This window comes from Macrobrachium nipponense, chromosome 32, assembly GCF_015104395.2.
Source record: "Macrobrachium nipponense isolate FS-2020 chromosome 32, ASM1510439v2, whole genome shotgun sequence".
NCBI lineage: Eukaryota > Metazoa > Arthropoda > Malacostraca > Decapoda > Palaemonidae > Macrobrachium > Macrobrachium nipponense.
In genome coordinates this window covers 51,985,926-52,004,862 of record NC_061094.1, presented here as the reverse complement: position 1 = coordinate 52,004,862, position 18,937 = coordinate 51,985,926, and the positions used below count along the sequence as shown (strand labels likewise).

General features: G+C 32.1%; 1 long non-coding RNA gene across 1 annotated transcript in view; it reads left to right on the top strand.

Annotated features, from left to right (window-relative positions):
- Nucleotides 1–13,720, top strand: part of LOC135207159 (uncharacterized) — a 123,084-nt gene extending 109,364 nt beyond the window's left edge. The window contains exons 2-3 of the long non-coding RNA XR_010312903.1: nucleotides 13,013–13,200; nucleotides 13,488–13,720. This is a non-coding gene — a long non-coding RNA (uncharacterized LOC135207159). The remainder of the gene's footprint in view (nucleotides 1–13,012; nucleotides 13,201–13,487) is intronic.
- Nucleotides 13,721–18,937: the final 5,217 nt, after the last annotated feature.

The following is an 18,937-nucleotide window of genomic DNA, read 5'->3' as shown; positions in this document are numbered from 1 at the left end:
TGGACACCTGTTAACCTTTAAAAAGGTCAGAAAGGTCAGGAATCCTGGAAACTGGAATCCAGGAGAGGATGGCTGATAACTGAAATAGAAATCAGTATATAAAAGAATTAAAGGAGAATGAATTAGAAGGACATTAAAGACTGACTTAGGTTATATATGTGGTGGTCTTGGTTTCTGTAAAGCCGGTGGAACATCCGATACACACGCTATCTTACCAGACGGGGAAAAATAGTGAAGGAAAAAGAGATTTGAATGAAGGTATTCAAATACCATTTTCATCCAGATTCACCACCGAGAGGAATATGATATGTTCAGATTTCGGATTTGAGGTCAGATTTGAGAGCCAAAAAGGAAATCTAAGTTTACGTTCATATGTCCAAGAGATGACATGTGGGTTAAACCAAGACTTATGCTTGAGAGATAATATTAATGTGATTATAAATTAGACTTTTTTTCAGTAAATTATTTGTAATTTTTGTCAAAAGCAATACGACTTGTCCGTAAATTTTCGTTTGCGTTCCTTCATAAATTTCAGATTTTGTGCTTTAAAAAGACTGCATTAAATGTTGATAGTTTGTCGGAGTAAGTTAATATTACAGATAGATAAAAATATAAACAGCAAAAGCTTCAAATAGCAAATTGAATTAACTGACTAAAAGAAGGCATGTCCTTTTATGTACTCTTTGGTCACATTGAAGTAATAGAACATAGCAATTATATTGAATGGGTAACAGTATCAGTCTTATGTTTCTAGGATATGCTAAGAATTCATTAAAAGACGAATAGTAAAAAGATGAAGGTAATAAGATTACTAAACATTTAATGCATTTGACAGTAACAGGGTCTTAATTACCTGAGTTAAAGTGTCAATTATACAAGAGAGAAAAGTCAACCAGCATCAATAATGAACGTGTTCATATGTATATATATATATATATATATATATATATATATATATATATATATATTATATATATATATATATATATATATATATATATGTACACTTATGTACATACGGCATATACCCATGACTGATTCAGATTAGAGCTTCCACCAGGGGCAGAAATTCGTTCGTGAGGGAAGGTGATGACACCCGCTGAGATTTTGATGATTTTTCTTTTATTTTACCATTTTCCTTTTTCTCTCTATTTGTTTTTCTCAGCAAGGAGATAGGGAAGGTAAATGGAAAACAGGGATAATCTCTTAAAAGCCTACACTCTCAGAATAATAAAAGGATTTTCTGGGTAAATATGTTGTCGGTGCAAAGCATTTGACGGTAGTTTTGTTTATAAAATATTTAAGATTAATTATATATATATATAGATATATATATTTATATATATATATATAATATATATGTGATATTCATATATTATATACATATATAATTATATATATATATAATATTATATATAATATATATATATATATATGTGTGGTGTGTGTGTGTGTGTGTGTCCTATATACATAATTATAGATATAGATATGTATCTATTTGATATATATATATATATATATATATATATATATATATATATATATATATATATATATTATATATATATAGATATATATATATATATATATATGTGTGTGTGTGTGTGTGTGTGTGTGTGTGTGTGTATGCAGAATCTACTGGTCATTTGTGGCTATTACAAAAATATATATATATGAACTGTATCAATAATGAAAGACTATTAAACGCATCAGGAATACTCCATTCACTTATTAATTACAGTGCCTAAAGTACATTAGGCAACCAAAATAAAGCATTGGACATGTGAACTCTGGAATTAATTGCCAATTCTAATTGATGAATCAATCTTTTATTGGTCATTCCTATTAAAAACGATGGAATCTCATTATGCAAAGTAGCTGTGTTCTGCCAGAAGCCTTTGGTGTAACGCAAGAGAAAACAGTATAATTGACAATGTTGTTATCGAATGAAACATTAGCAGACAAGGTTTTTAACTTTGTTAGTATTTTTTTTTCTTTTTTCTTTTTGCAAAACTCCGTAACATGGTAGTGTAATTAGTGTTGTAATAATAATATTAGTATCAATAATAATGTTGTTGTTTCTATTATTATTATTACTATAAAATAAAAATGATAGTAATATTAATGAGTTTGTTAGTGTTGCTGTTGCTATTATTTTCACTATAATAATAATAATAATAATAATAATAATAATAATAATAATAATAATAATAATAATAATAATAATAATAATAATAATAATAATAATAATAATACAAAATAATAATAATAATAATATTATTATTATTATCATTATTATTATTGTTGTCATTATAAATATTATTATTATTATTATTATTATTATTATTATTATTATTATTATTATTATTATTATTATTATTATTAACAGTAATGTGTGTTTTCCTTACATAAAGAATCTAGTTTCTGCTTTATTAAATACACACATGGGTGCGTGAAATATACGTTTCCTTTCTATGAAATCGTTTAAAAGAGTCACAGGTCAAAAGACTACATACTTTCGCTTGCACCAGAATCTTAATGTCATCTCAGTAATTCTTATGTTATAGTTTGCAGTTCTGATTATTCCCAAGCCATCTAAAGGAGTATACACCCATGTGTGTATTTAAATAAAATAGAAACGGGTTCTTTATGTATGGAAACACACATCACTGTTTATGATAATAATAATAATAATAAAATAATAATAATAATAATAATAATAATAATAATAATAATAATAATAATAATAATAATAATAATAATAATAATATTATTATTATTATTATTATTATTATTATTATTATTATTATTATTATTATTATTATTATTATTTTATAGTGATAATAATAGCAGCAGCAAGAACAATAAAAACAACAACAACAATATTATTATTATTACTATCATTTTTATTTAATGACAGATTCATATCGGAAGAATGTGTTCAGTCGTGATATCCTTAAGATAAATAAATTTAGAGGATTTTTTATTAGCGGTCACGTAATATCAATTAAACAATATTCAGACACCTTCGAATAAGTAGAAAAATGTTCACCTACAAAGCAAAGTTTTCCCAATGGCAAAATGCAAGATTTTTCATATGCACCTGATTTCCAATAAACATGAAATAAAAGAAACCTTAGAAAAATATCTTAATGATATTTTGATTACTTTCCGGGAAACCGTCGATGAATCATGGCATCTATATATTTTTTATGATTTTTCTCGTAGGAGTTCAAGAAAATTTTGCAGACGGTGTGACAATTTGCAAGATTGTTTATTTCCAGTTATTGATGCATTTGTTGAACCTTAGGTATAGGTTGGCATACATTGCATATTGCACAAGGATATTTATTTCCAGCTATTGATGCGTTTGTTGAACGTAAGGTATAGGTTGGCATACATTGCATATTGCACAAGGATATTTATTTCCAGCTATTGATGCATTTATTAAACCTTAGGTATTGGCCAGTATACATTGCATATTGCACAAGGATATTTATTTCCAGTTATTGATGCATTTATTGAACCTTAGGTATTGGTTGGCATATATTGCATATTGCACAAGGATATTATTTGTTCGTTTATTTATGTATATATGTATTTCTTCATGAATTTATGTATTTATTTGTATTATTTTTTCATTCATATGTTTTTTAACTTAACTATTTCTTTATTTTTTTTATCTATTAATCTATTCATTTATTTAATTTATCTGTTAATTTATCTATTTCTTAAGATTTATTTATTTGTTTATTTATTTTGATGCTTCACTTATGTATATATCTATTTACTCATTTATTTCTACCAGGCAAGCAGAAAAAAGTATAAATTCAAAGAAAATAGAATATAAAACAAAAATAAATAAATAAATAAATAAAACAACAACAGATTCCTAATATTATTTATATTGATGCTACACTTATGTATATATCTATTTATTCATTCTTTTCTACCAAACAAGGAGAAAAAATATAAATCCAAGAAAATAGAAAATGAAATTTTTTTTTATAAAAAAACGCAACAAAATGCTATCTATTTCCCAGCGGCGCATCCTCGCCAGAACAGAAGAGATATAACTTTCGAAACTAACGGGACACCTTGGTTACCATCTCTGGTGTTACCATATGAATGTTCCCGCTATGAAAGCATTAACCCGGGTGTCTACGATACTTTCCGTCGCTTTCCTCCCATACAGATATGCAATTTCGCAACAAGTTCGCTTCTTTACGCTCTCATATGTATGCACGGGTGTGAAGGCAACTCTTGTACGGAGGTGTGTGATCGCCTTTTCAGGCTGGGAGCAAAAAAAAAAAAAAAAAAGATATCTGAAAAATCATCTAAAGAATATATAGCGGCGTCTGAGACTTCCCTAAGTTACGTTTAGTGACTTGTGTTTTTTTTTCGTCGTATTTTTTTCTTCGTTTTAGTTTTTTTATACAAAAGGAATCCAGGAGCTCTTGTCTCGCCTCAGAATCGACAGTAACAAACTTCGCGTATAATACTACTCCGCCAGGTCTTCTTCTTCTTTTTATTTTTTTTTAACAGGCAAATTTGCTGTACGAGAGTAAGAAGTTCTTTGATTAAAAGCGGAAAAATAAAAATTTCACTCCTACTCCTCACGCCGAGAGTAAATGGACTTCTAACTCCCCTTTTCTCCCTCCTCCTCTTCCGTCTCCCTTCTCCCAACCCTCCCCCAAAGAGCGTTTTACCTTCAGGAATAATATGAGAGAGATTCGCGTATATCAAAGGCTGCTTTCTCTCTCTTGTGCGAAGGAGATACTACATTTCTCTCTCTCTCTCTCTCTTTCTCTCTCTCTCTCTCTCTTTCTCTCTCTCTTTTAAATATAACTTCTGTCTCTCTATCTTTTGTTTGGAGAGGAAAACGCGTCATTTCCTGGTGCGAGACAAGAGGAAAGTAATATTTCTTTTCTTCCAGGCACGTTTAAAAATCTTATGGGTGTTCCTGCGTGTTTATAGACTTATAGATGTCTATCTGTCGATGTATATGTATATATTATATATATTATATATATATATATATATATATATATATATATACATATATACAAACTTACATACATACATACATACATACATATATACATGCATACATACATATATATATATATATATATATATATATATATATATATATATATATTATATATATATATATATATATATATATATATATACTTAGATCCACAGTAGAAGGTGAGTGAAATTGGGACTTTGAACAAGTACCTTCGTAGTTTTTATATATATATATATATATATACTATATTTATATATATATATATATATATATATATATATATATATACATATGGATATATATAGACAGGTGTACCATATATAAAAATTCTATAAACATGCAGGAACACCCTTGCGATTTTTAAACGTGCCTGGAAGAAAAGAAATATTATTTCCTTCTTTCCTCGCACCAGGAAATGACACGTTTTCCTCTCCAAACAAAAGATGGAGAGACAGAAGTTATCTTTAAAAGAAGAAGAAGAAGAAGAAGAAAAAAGAAAGATGTATCTCCTTCGCACAAAAGAGAGAAAGATGGTGGTGGTGGTGGAGTCTCTGCTTCTGCAGCCTTTGATATGCGTGAATGACAAAGATTCTCTCTCTCTCTCTCTCTCTCATCTCTCTCTCCTCTCTCTCTCTCTCTCTCTCTCTCTCTCTCCTCTCTCTCTCTCTTCTCTTATTATTCCTAAAGGTAAAACGCTCTTTTAGGGAAAGGAAGGGAAAGAGGGGAAGAGAGGTAGGGAAAGAGGGAGAAGTAGGAGGAATAGGTAGGGAAAGAGAGGGATGGGTGGGTTAGAGAAGTCCATTTACTCTCACCGTGAGGAGTACTAGCGAAGTTTTTTTTTTTTTTACTATAATTATAGAACTTCTCACTTACGGACCAAATTTTGGCCCGAAAAAGATCCGGCGAACTGTTATACACGCAGTCTGTTTCTTAGGTTTCGAACGTGAAGAAATAGAGGACCTGCATATACGTATTAGATATATCATATATATAATTATATATATATATACTATATATATATATATATATATATATATATTATATATAATGCTTTGTTGTCAGTGAATTATTCTTCCCTGTTTATTGGTGTATTATTATCAATATGTTATGATGGATAACAAGCATTTTATTAGTAGTATCAGTGAAAATTATTATCACACATTCATTGTTTACATGAAACTTGTTATACAGAATATGTTTAAGACAAACCGTTTTAATTATGATGATGGACTTGGGAAAGCGCACCAGTTGTATTACTTAGTGACTCTGGTGGCATCTACTACATCGCAATATCATGATTGCTAAAGTTGTCTTTTTCTTCTTGGCGGATGTATCATTCTCCAAATTATCGTTTCCTCACACAGCTTGGAAAATGTATCGAATAATGATTGCTAAAGTTGTCTTTTTTTCTTGGCGGATCTATCATTCTCCAAATTATCGTTTCCTCACACAGCTTGGAAAATGTATCGAATATCCCTTAAAATACATATCACATATTCCATTTTCACCCCAGTTGTATTTCAACTGCAGTACGCATGATTTATATCTTCGCCTTCGTGCGTTTGTGCGTGCGTGCAAAGCGTCCAGATATTGGACCATAATTTTTGGGGGGACCAAGAACACTGAGAGTATTCAGAAAAAAATGCAAATGCTGATTTTTCTGCAGCTCCTTTTTAGGGGCCAAGGATTACTTTTACGAGTAGCAATGATCCCAGTTTATGCTCGCCCTGAGTTCATCCGCGATTTGGCCTGAATTTCGTATTCGCGGTGGCTCGTCGTTTGCCTGCGACCTTGATAGCTTCCAGAAGGGACTGGGTATGTGGTCGTCAATAGTAAAAAAAAAATACTGAAGTTGGAACTGGATTTATCTATTCAGATGTCCATAATAGGCATTTACTTTATTATTGGCTTTGTTAACTTCTATCCGTAGTGATTTGTAAGTGATCTTTCCAACATAATGCCGGTGTAGTCTAGAGTATCAATTAGATCTTTAAGTGAAAGTTATTATTATTTTTATTATATATTTTTTTTTTTTTGCATTTTCAAGCGTTAGTTTTCATTAAATCTGACTCGATATTCATCTGTCTATTAGAAATTTTCCATCTTATTATCGTAGCATGTTTTTTTTATAATTTTTTTTAGAATCCAAAATGCATTTTTATATATAATATATATATATATATATATATATATATATATATATATATATATATAATATATATATATATATATATATACACATATATAGATATACACAGCAGTATCAAACTTTTCTATATTATAAGTGTGGAAAACGCGAAATTCGCTGTCATTCACCTCTACACTACAATTCTCTATTAAACAATGCTAACTTCCATTACCAAATTACTTTTGAATTGGGTTCATTTATCGGGAACAATCCCATCCCCACATAACTCCCACGTGACCACATGATCCCCACATTCGCCCAAGAATTAAAAAAAAAAAATAGCACTCAATACAATACCTCCATTGACGCATCCAAACCCTTATCTTCCATCTAATAAGGTTAAGGGTTGGACTCTGTATGCGGTGTGAACTAATTCCGACGTCTGGTGGACGATTAGCTTCTTGGAGGAGGGAGAAGGTAAGGAGGGGGTTGGGTGAGTGGAGCAATTAGTGCAAGCATGAATGACGCAATATCTCGCACTCCAGAGACACCGAGACGTTCACGAGGGCAGAGGCGGCATACTCAAAGGGATATTAGGACGGTCTTCCTGGATAAGCACTCCAATTTCGCTTTTCAATTTTGGCACGCTTGCCGGTACGTTCTTTGCAGACGGTTTGAGAGGGAGATGTTCCTCACTGGACGAGTCTGATAGCCCGAGTTCGCTCCCCGATGCTGCCAATGCCGAACCAGAGGAATTTATTTCCGGTGACTAGAAGTTCATTTCTCGATAGAATGTGGTTCGGATCCCATAATAAGCTGTAGGTCACGTTGCTAATTAGCCAATTGATTCGTAGCCACGTGTATAAAAATCTAATCCTTCGGGCCTGCCCTAAGGAAAGCTTGTCAATCAGCTCAGTGGTCTGGTTAAACTAAGATATACTTAACTTTTTTTGAGAGGGAGTGTGAGTATACGGCACTTTCAGTCTTGTGTCAAGTTAGGTGGAACTTATTAAGCCGTAGTTTTTTTTTGCTTGTTTTTTTTATTTATTTATTTTTTTAAGTTTTCGGTGATGTAACGTTTTTCTTTACACATATACATCGCACTTTGGAGTACCGATTTAATAGAGTGTTTTGGAGAAGTAGGTGTTTCCTGTATACACATTACACAGAACCTCACGCCGTTGTAAGAACAAACTTATGGGTGCTATTTAAATTTTTTTTTTTTTTGTCAGAAATTCATTTTTCTTCACGTTATTTTAGTTGCTTCGCCAAATTATTAGGTAATAGTTGCATTTACGTCCATTTAAGTTTTAGTTTTTTTGTAATGAAATCATTTTTCTTCATTATATTTTAGTCTGAATGTCAGATACAAAAAAAATCTTACGAGTCACAGAAGAGTCATTTTAATTCAGATTAGCATCACCAGTGTCCAGAAAATTCCGTGTTCATTAACAATTCTTCAGTTCTACTTATTGTGCAATTCAAAATTTCTTGAAACGCAATTACTTTGATTTTTTTAAAGGCTATTACCAATGTGTGCACGGCTGACTGACTGAAAAATTATAATTGCTTTAATCAGAAAAAATAGGAAAAACCTTTTGTATCATAAGGCGTTGTTTTGAAATTCCAAATTAAGCTTAAGAAATCTCCAAATTCGGCGAAATACATCAGATTTTAAAAGGCTTATCTCAGCTCAGTTTTGCAGATGTTACAAGTAACTTCTTTAACTCTTTTTTTTATGAAAACTTGTACATTTTTTTCTGTATTTTCCAACACCTGCTCTTACGCCAGTTTTTTCTGTTTTATTGCTGGTTCAGAGAATTTGATTTCTTATAGCTATACAGGAATTGGTTTTAAAAACAACCTTGAATTCAGAGACAAAACTATGCACCTCCATTTTCTTCATTAAAAATAATTTTAACAGTACTTCTCTTTACATCTTTGCAGAGCATGTGCGGGGATTAATATAACACATTGCGACATTATTATGAAATGATTGGTCAAAATACGGATTCCTTTTTTTTTTTTTTTTTTTTTTACCAAATGGTAGTTTGAGTTATTGATTCTTTGTTTTTGTCTGTGTATGTGTGGTTTTTATTTTACCAAGTAATATCTTTTAAGGGAAACACGTGTTTAGGCAGACAGGTGTTTGCAACGGGCAAATTATGAGAGTATAATGAAATTGTAGTTGAAAATACTGATTTGCTGTTTATATATGTGCGTGTGTTTTTTTTTCCAATGTAACTTCGTAATGGGAGAAATCAGCATATAATTATTTAGGCAGACAGATGTTAGTATCAGGCAAATTGTGAAACCATAATGAAAAGGTAGTTCAAAATATTGATTAGCAGCTTTTGTAGTTTTTTTTATTTTTTTTTTTATTTTTTTTTTACTCAGGCAACTTCTTTAGTGAAATAATTAGCAATATTTATTCAGGCAGACAGATGCTTGCATCAGGCAAATTACGAAAGCATAAAATATGGGAAGTAGAAGAATAAATCCTCAGGTCTGGTGCTTGCTGAGTTAGACGGGGATCAGACACCATTTTCAGAGTGAGGAAAAGTAGAAGCCTAGAGATTGCAAGTGAGGAAAAATTGTTCATCTTTAAATTCTGCGGCGTAGTCTCTAGAGGCTGCAATGAGGGAAGGTTAGGATTAATTGCCTGTTTTTCTTCGTCCTGCGGTAAATATTAAAAATAGCAGATGAGAGAGAGAGAGAGAGAGAGAGAGAGAGAGAGAGAGGGGGGGGGGGATAAATAATCTTTATTCATATTACTAGCTTATATCTTCTTCAATTCATCGAAATATTTCTAAAAACGAGAGAGAGAGAGAGAGAGAGAGAGAGAGGAGAGAGAGAGAGAGAGAGAGAGAGAGATAAATCATCTTTATTCATATTACTAGTTTATATATTCTTCAATTCATTGAATATTTCTAATGAGAGAGAGAGAGAGAGAGAGAGAGAGAGAGAGAGAGAGAGAGAGAGAGAGAGAGAATGAATAATGTTTTTTATGGTAGCAGCTCATTACATTCTTAAATTTATAGTAATATTACAGAGAGAGAGAGAGAGAGAGAGAGAGAGAGAGAGAGAGAAATCATCTTTATTCATATTACTGGTTCTATATATTCTTCAATTCATAGAAGTATTTCTAAACGAGAGAGAGAGAGAGACGATTAGAGACGGAGGAGAGAGACGAGATGAGAGAGAGAGGGGGGGGGGGGGGGGGGAAGAGCAGAGAATTAAACATCTTTATTCATGATTACCTAAAGTTTATATTTTCCTTTCAATTCATTGAAATATTTCTAAAACGAGAGAGAGAGAGATGAGGAAGGAGAGAGACAAGAGAAGGAAGTTGAGAGAGAGAGAAGAGAGAGATAAATCATACTTTATTTCATATTACTAGTTTATATATTACGCAATTCATTTGAAATATTTCTAAACAAGAGAGAGAAAGAGAGAAAGATGGGGGGGAGAAAACAGAGAGCAGGAGAGAGGAGAGATTACCAATCATTAAATTTATTTTCTAAGAAGAGGAGAGAACACAAACAAGAAGAGAGAAACAAGAGAGAGAAAGAGAGAGAGAGGGGGGGATAAATCATCTTTATTCATTTTATTAGCTTATATATTCTTCAATTCATTGAAATATTTCTAAACGAGAGAGAGAGAGAGAGAGAGAGAGAGAGAGAGAGAGAGAGAGAGAGAGAGAGATGAATCATCTTTATATTCATATTTACTAGTTTATCTTATTCTCCAATTATTGAAATATTTCTAAACAGAGAGAGAGAGAGTCAGGAGAGGAGTAGCAGAGAGATGACAAGGAGAGAGAGAGAAAAGAAGAGAGAGAGTAGGATGAATTATATATATAGTAGCAGGTCATTTATAGACATATGACTAGAGAAGGGGAGGGAGAGATAGAGAGAGAGAGAGAGAGGAAAAATCATTCTTCGTTTTGCTACGTAACCATGTTATCCTTCAGTTTACAAAAGTATACTACTAAAAGAAATGAAGAAAATGCCCGGAAGGAAATGCCCTTCACAAAACTCAATTCCTTCTATCAATTCTGGCACTCAAAGTTGATTGAATATAGCCTCGAGTCCTGTAGAATATAAAGCATCATCTATCTCAGTCTGTGACAGGGGAAGCTTGTGAAATTGGAGTTATAGTCGACAGAGTTCAAAACACATTTCTTTACGTCAGTGCAGAACGACTGTAAAATCAGAGAAAACATAATGTGGATAAGTGTATCGAAAAATATAACTTAGGATAACTAAAATATCGTAGTTAGAACAAAACATTATGAAATTAGGGAAGACCACCTTCGACAGAGTTCAACACACATGTCTTTACGTAATTAAAAAGAGAACTATGTGAAATTAGAGTAAATAACATTTATAAATATCGTCAATGGAGATAAACAGTGAAATTAGAGAAAACATAATGTGTATAAATGTATTGGGAACTGTAACTTAGAATAATTCAAATATCATCTATGAAGAAAAACATTATAGAATTAAGGCAAACACAATCTGTATAAATGTATTGAAATCTATAACTTATATAATTTAAAATTTTGATGTAAAAACGAAAAGTTTTGCAGTGACGATTTGCCCACAATAAATAACACAACGCGGAAATATTGAGCCCATAACTCAAATTCTGAAAATATATAAGTTTTCCTTTTTCTGCGTACTGAATCGTATGCTATATACATATTCCACATTTTCCTAGAATAAAAATGGCAGAAATTTTTTTAAATAAAAAAAATTTAACCTAAAATCCTATCTTGAATTATGAATTTCAAATTATAATACCAGAGGAATTGTTTTGCTCCAGATGTACAAATCTGAATAATTATTCAAGCAAGGCTGGGAACTACGTTGAATTAAAAAAGATAAAATGAATATAACACTGAACTGAAGGAATTATTGACAGTAGAATTTCATATACGTCTTCCATTTTCACTGTAGAAAAAAAAATAAGATGCTGTGGTCCTCTGTATGGTAAACTGAATTACAAAAGAAGTAAATCTCTTGAGGCCCTACTAGTGTGCGAGAACAGGGTCGGGCAGAAAAGTTTTAATAAAAAAAACAGGACCCTAGTTAGGGAGTGAGGGAACCCCGAATAACTTTGCGCATTTTGTTGATACCCAGATGAACAGACTTACAAAGAAATTACTGCCACGGAGGGATCTGAGTGATTATTTACGTAAACAGAATGATGAATGAGCTTTTGTCAAACAGCTGACAGATGGAGTAGGGAGTTTGTGGGATAGAAGAGGAAAAAAGATTTTGTTTTTGTTCCAAGGATAATATGACTTATGAATGACAGTGATAAAAGGAAACTCATTAAAATGATATTCAGGGAGGATTACATTATAAGTCATAATGAACGTGAATTTGTTACATTATAAAGGAATTAAAAATGTTTATTATTCAGTGAGGAAATATTATAAGATATAGATATTATAAGATGTATTTTCTTGAGTTTGATTCACCGAATTAGGTACATAGGCCTTGAAAAAAATATATATGTATATATATATATATATATATATATATATATAAATATAATATATAATATATAGACATTATTACGTTTATTGCCCCTCTCGTCTACCCAGAATTTCTTGATTTTAGTTAGCCTAAAAAAGCAGCCATGTTTTCTCCTAAATCAGCTGATTTTGGGAGAGAAACCCGTGGTAGGACGGGTGAAAAGGAATTTCCTGTCAGGCTGAATCTTAGGGTAAGACGGGCAAGTCACGGGATTAGCTAGGCCTTGATATGGGTTTTAGGGACTCCTACCATAAGACCTTTTTCCTTCCAAATTCACTGGTTGTTGTTTTCACTTTCCAGGCAATGCCTGAGTCTGTGTGTGAAATCCCTGCGTTTCCAAGACACCCAGCCTCTGCCTGAGTCGAAGCTAGACCTACAGCAAGGAGACGTGCCTTTTCTCTTCCTCTGACGGGAAGTCAGCTCTTTATCCAAACACTGGTGGGACCATCTTCATAGCATGACACATGTTCAAGCCTCAAGGATTTAAGGTACGTCTAAAAAGTTTAAAAATCCAAACCAGCTCTTTTTCTCCAAGACGACTTTTGCTCATTTTATTTTCAAATTTCCCTTGTATCACTTTTACATCAAAAGCCCTTTGTCCTCATCGGACCATGTGCTTCCCCTTGTGACTTGTTAAAGATTAAGTCTTCATTGCATACCTCAGTTAAACACTAGAGTCCTTTTCCCCCAGTGTGTTAGATAAAACTGAATAACCATAACTTGTGCAAGAAGTCTTCCTTTTTCATTTTCTGTCTAATCTGGGAAATTTTTCCAGATTTGCTGAGTCACGTGTCCTGTCTCGCCCGCAAGTGCTTTCCTTACAGTAACCAAGTTCACAATGATCTCTTTCGGAAACCAGCCTTGTTACACATCTGTTTATGGCCAGCTTTTCCTTATTGTGAGATAGGTTTGGTCCACGTAGGACAAGTTGCATTTACTGTTCCCAGGCCATTCAACAGCCTCTTGTAAATAAATGTATGTAAAGTAATTAGCTGAGTATCCTGGCGACCTCTTTCTCTAACAATAATAATACCAAAACCCCCTTTTTTAAGGTAAGTTAAAATCCAGCTACCTTGCATTTCCATGTAATATTTTCCGTTTACATATTCGGTTTATACGAGGTCCCGGTACGTAACAATATATATATATATATATATATATATATATATATATATATATATATATATATATATATATATATATATATATATATATATATATATATATATATATATATATATATATAATCATGAGGGATCTCACGTTCATTCCTTCTTCTGTTAGTGTATATTCTGAGAGGTACAAAAAACTAGAATCAATCACATAAATACATAGTTCTCTAAAAATAATAAACGAGACATCTGTCAAAACGAAATAGTTTTTTACGCTCCAGTTATATATGGCAATTAGTCTCATTCGTGGAGTAATCAAAGACTTGTAAAATCCGAAAGTCTTTCCAATTTATAATTGCCTTCGATGAAGAAATTTAGTCACGGTAAATTTTTTTTTTTTTTTCCAAAAACTCACTAATTTTTTTTTATTCTTTACGTATTCTTTCATCGACGAAGAACTCACAAAGGGAGCATTAAAATTAATTTAATTCTGGAGCATTGTTACCTTGCAATGATGAATTAAATCTATTATTAATTTACTTAATTCGATTTAGTCTGATAAAGCAGTCATATGAATGCTCTCTTTTGAAAACCTGGCTTATTTCAAAGGACGAATGAGAAAGATTTCTTACACAATATAAAACTCAGTAGATTATGTTTCGTCTCCTTAACATAATACTTACTTGCAATCTTTTAACTCCTTGTGATTTGTCAATCTTCCACTTTGTCCTCGGAAATCATGACTGTCAACATTCATTTGCTCAACTTTAAGTGAGATTTCTTTGAAATGCTAGAATATAGCAGGTAACTTCAGTTTAAATTCCCTTGTTTGTCTAATTATCCCTGTCTCATTGTATTGACACTCACTAGTTTTTTTTTCCAATGAATTCCCTTATATTTTGTAATTGTGTTCTTCTTCATTATGTGCTTATTTATTTGCCAAATAGTCTGTGCGTTTGTTGATTCCTCTGTTCTATCATAAAAGTGTCAGATTTTAATCATTCTCTGTCTCCTTTTTTATCACGTATGTCTCTCCAAAGAAGTTCGTTCTTCAATCATTCTTACGCAGCATTTTCTGTCACACTTCTAATTACTCCCTCTCCCTGTTCTTTTTCTTTTTTTTATCGCGTGTTCCCTCTCAGTAACCTCATTCGCCAATCATTCGCCAATCAGATAAACTAATTGTTCTCGTCAATCAGCGGCCGTCGACAAATATGCAAATTAAGCGTGAACCCCAGTTAATTATCGCAGCATTTTCACGCGAACAGGCTGGATTCCGGTTTATTGAAAGCAATACTGTCCATGGGGTGTGATTGTTATTCATGTGTATCGCCGACAATGCTAATCAATCACTTGTCTACGTTGTGACTCCACCAGGCCACTTCATGCGATGGGTAGCCAGTTCGTTTAGCGTTTTGGAAGAGGTGGGAGGGGCCTGTTGTCTTTCCTTTGTTTGCTCGTGTGATATACAATAAGAAGTCCTTTGTTTTATTACAATTATTATTGAGTTCAAAGCCAAATAATGTATATGATTCTGTATTTTACAAAAATACAAATAAAGGTTGAAAAGAAAAATCTTTCGACCGTTTCTAGAGGACCGCTGTGCAAACGAGCGAAATCTCCATCTTTTTAACCTTTTTTTGTGTTTTGGAAAAATATGTTCATATATACATTATTATAGCTTTTAACTCATTATCTATTATGCATAAAGGATCATAGAAAAAAATATATGTTTGAATCAAAAGTTTTTTTTTTTTTTTTTGTACGTAGGGCAAAGCGTTCTTATCGATTTGATAGATTTGAGCAATGTTAACCTTGACTATATATATATATATATATATATATATATATATATATATATATATATATATATATATATATATATATTATGTAAACGTATATTTTTGTTTGCATATATATATATATATATATATATATATATATATATATATATATTTATATATAGTATATATAAATATATATATATAATATAGATACTATATATATAATATATATATATATATATATATATATATATATATATATATATGCGTAAAATCCCTCATTCTTCGGTTTATGTCATATAGAGGTAAACCTTATATTTACGCGAAGGAATACAAATGTAACCATTTTAATAATGTAATACCCTTTTACATGACTGTCCCTATAAGCATATTTGGAAACGCTCTTCCCCGTCACCACATCAAGCTAATATTTGGCGATACAAAGTATTTCATCGTTTAAGCCGAATTTCATTAAAAAAAACTTGTCTATTAGTATAATGTAATTTATTAGGCTAATCAGTGCGAATGATTTTTTGGAATAATCCTTTTACCGACTCTGATTATGCATGCGCTGGGGTTACTGACATTAGAATTCATAATTCACCGTTCATTCACTCTCTTGTTTGTTTTTCATGGCTCTCTCTCTCTCTCTCTCTCTCTCTCTCTCTCTCTCTCTCTCTCTCTCCACACACACACACTCTGACACACTATTCCTGACATGAAAATTTTTGATATATTATTAACTTCTTTTCGTCTGTCATGAAAAATTATATTTTTCATTCCATGACACCTTTCAATATATTTAAGGAAGTAATTACAATAATGGTGACAATCATATTTATTATTATTATTATTATTATTACTATTATTATTATTATTATTATTTTTTTTTTTTTTTTTTTTTTTTTTTTTTTTTTTTGTTTTTTTTTTTTTTTTTTTTTTCTCAATCACAGTCCTCCAATTCGACTGGGTGGTATTTATAGTGTGGGGTTCCGGGTAGCATCCTGCCTCCTTAGGAGTCATCACTTTTCTTACTATGTGCGGCCGTTTCTAGAATCACACTCTTCTGCATGAGTCCTGGAGCTACTTCAGCCTCTAGTTTTTCTAGATTCCTTTTCAGGGATCTTGGGATCGTGCCTAGTGCTCCTATGATTATGGGTACGATTTCCACTGGCATATCCCATATCCTTCTTATTTCTATTTTCAGATCTTGATACTTATCCATTTTTTTCCCTCTCTTTCTCTTCAACTCTGGTGTCCCATGGTATTGCGACATCAATGAGTGATACTTTCTTCTTGATTTTGTCAATCAACGTCACGTCTGGTCTGTTTGCACGTATCACCCTATCCGTTCTGATACCATAGTCCCAGAGGATCTTTGCCTGATCGTTTTCTATCACTCCTTCAGGTTGGTGCTCGTACCACTTATTACTGCAAGGTAGCTGATGTTTCTTGCACAGGCTCCAGTGGAGGGCTTTTGCCACAGAATCATGCCTCTTTTTGTACTGGTTCTGTGCAAGTGCCGGGCATTCACTTGCTATGTGGTTTATGGTTTCATTTTTCGTATTGCACTTCCTACATATGGGAGAGATGTTATTTCCGTCTATCGTTCTTTGAACATATCTGGTTCTTAGGGCCTGATCTTGTGCCGCTGTTATCATTCCTTCAGTTTCCTTCTTTAGCTCTCCCCTCTGTAGCCATTGCCAATTGTCATCGCTGGCTAGTTCTTTAGTCTGTCTCATGTATTGTCCGTGCATTGGTTTGTTGTGCCTGTCCTCTGTTCTGTCTGTCTTTCTCCTGTCTCTGTACATTTCTGGGTCTTCGTCTACTTTTATTAGTCCTTCTTCCCATGCACTCTTTAGCCACTCGTCTTCACTGTTTTTCAGATATTGCCCCAGTGCTCTGTTTTCGATGTTGACGCAGTCCTCTATACTTAGTAATCCTCTCCCTCCTTCCTTTCGTGTTATGTATAGTCTGTCCGTATTTGCTCTTGGGTGTAGTGCTTTGTGTATTGTCATATGTTTCCTGGTGTTCTGATCTATGCTGCGGAGTTCTGCCTTCGTCCATTCCACTATTCCTGCGCTGTATCTGATTACTTGGCACTGCCCATGTGTTTTTTATGGCTTTTAATCAATTATTATTATTGTTATTATTATTATTATTATTATTATTATTATTATTATTATTATTATTATTATTATTATTATTATTATTATTATTAACTTCTTTTCGTCTAATGCCATGAAAAATGATATTTTTCCTCCCATCCTATACGATAGCATGAAAAAATTATTAAAAAGAATCACCACATAAATAGCATTGATTTATTGGAGTCTCTCTCGCTGGCATTGCATTTTGTAACTACTGACCCCCGATTCCTCAGTGCCCTAGAACGTTTTATTTTTTAAACAGCTTATATGGGTACTAAATGATTAATACATATAGATTCATTATTCATACAATTTGTTCAGGGATAGATGATAAGTACCTAGTATGTTCCATACACGGTCATTGCAAAGCTCGCAGAACTAATGAAGTGTTTCTGGATTAATTGTGTTATTATTTTTCTTATCTCGTTTCCTTGGCCTTTTTTTTTATTTCCCGGAATAAATGAAAAGAATCAGTTCAAAGCCAAATCACTGTTCTGTTTCAAATATTTTGTAAAAGAAAAAAAAAAGACACTATATTTTGGACTGGTTTATTTTTTCACAAATATTTTACTGTTATCTTTTATATTGCCTCGAGGTTTTTCTCTCGACTGTTGTCTCCCATTTACAAATTTCGGGTTATAATACATGCTAGCGTTTTAATTAGTGACCTAAGCTTCACTGATATAGTGGTTTGTTTTCATTCTTTTGACAGTTTTGGACAATTTCCCATGTGCTTGAAATAACTGTTTCATGAGACAATGAACAAAATGTTATGTTATCCTTTCGTAGCAATACCCAAAGGAAAGTATATATAATCATATATATATATATATATATCTATATATATATATATATATAATATAAAATATATATATATATAATATATATATATATATATATATATATATATATATATAGTATATATATATATATATACACACACTTACCTGCTGAAAGATCTTCAGAATTTTTGGTTTCCACAACTAACAGTTCTTAAATTTTCCTTCGGCAACTGAAAAGAAAAAAAATAAGAGGTATTAATTAATTACGTGAAAATACCTTTTCTGCAAATATTGGCAAATGTAAACAGACTCGTCCCGGACATCAGATTTCTATTATGTAAATTCAAAGTCGCGATCGAGCCAAATATATATTGCAAATGGAAGATTTTTTAATGCA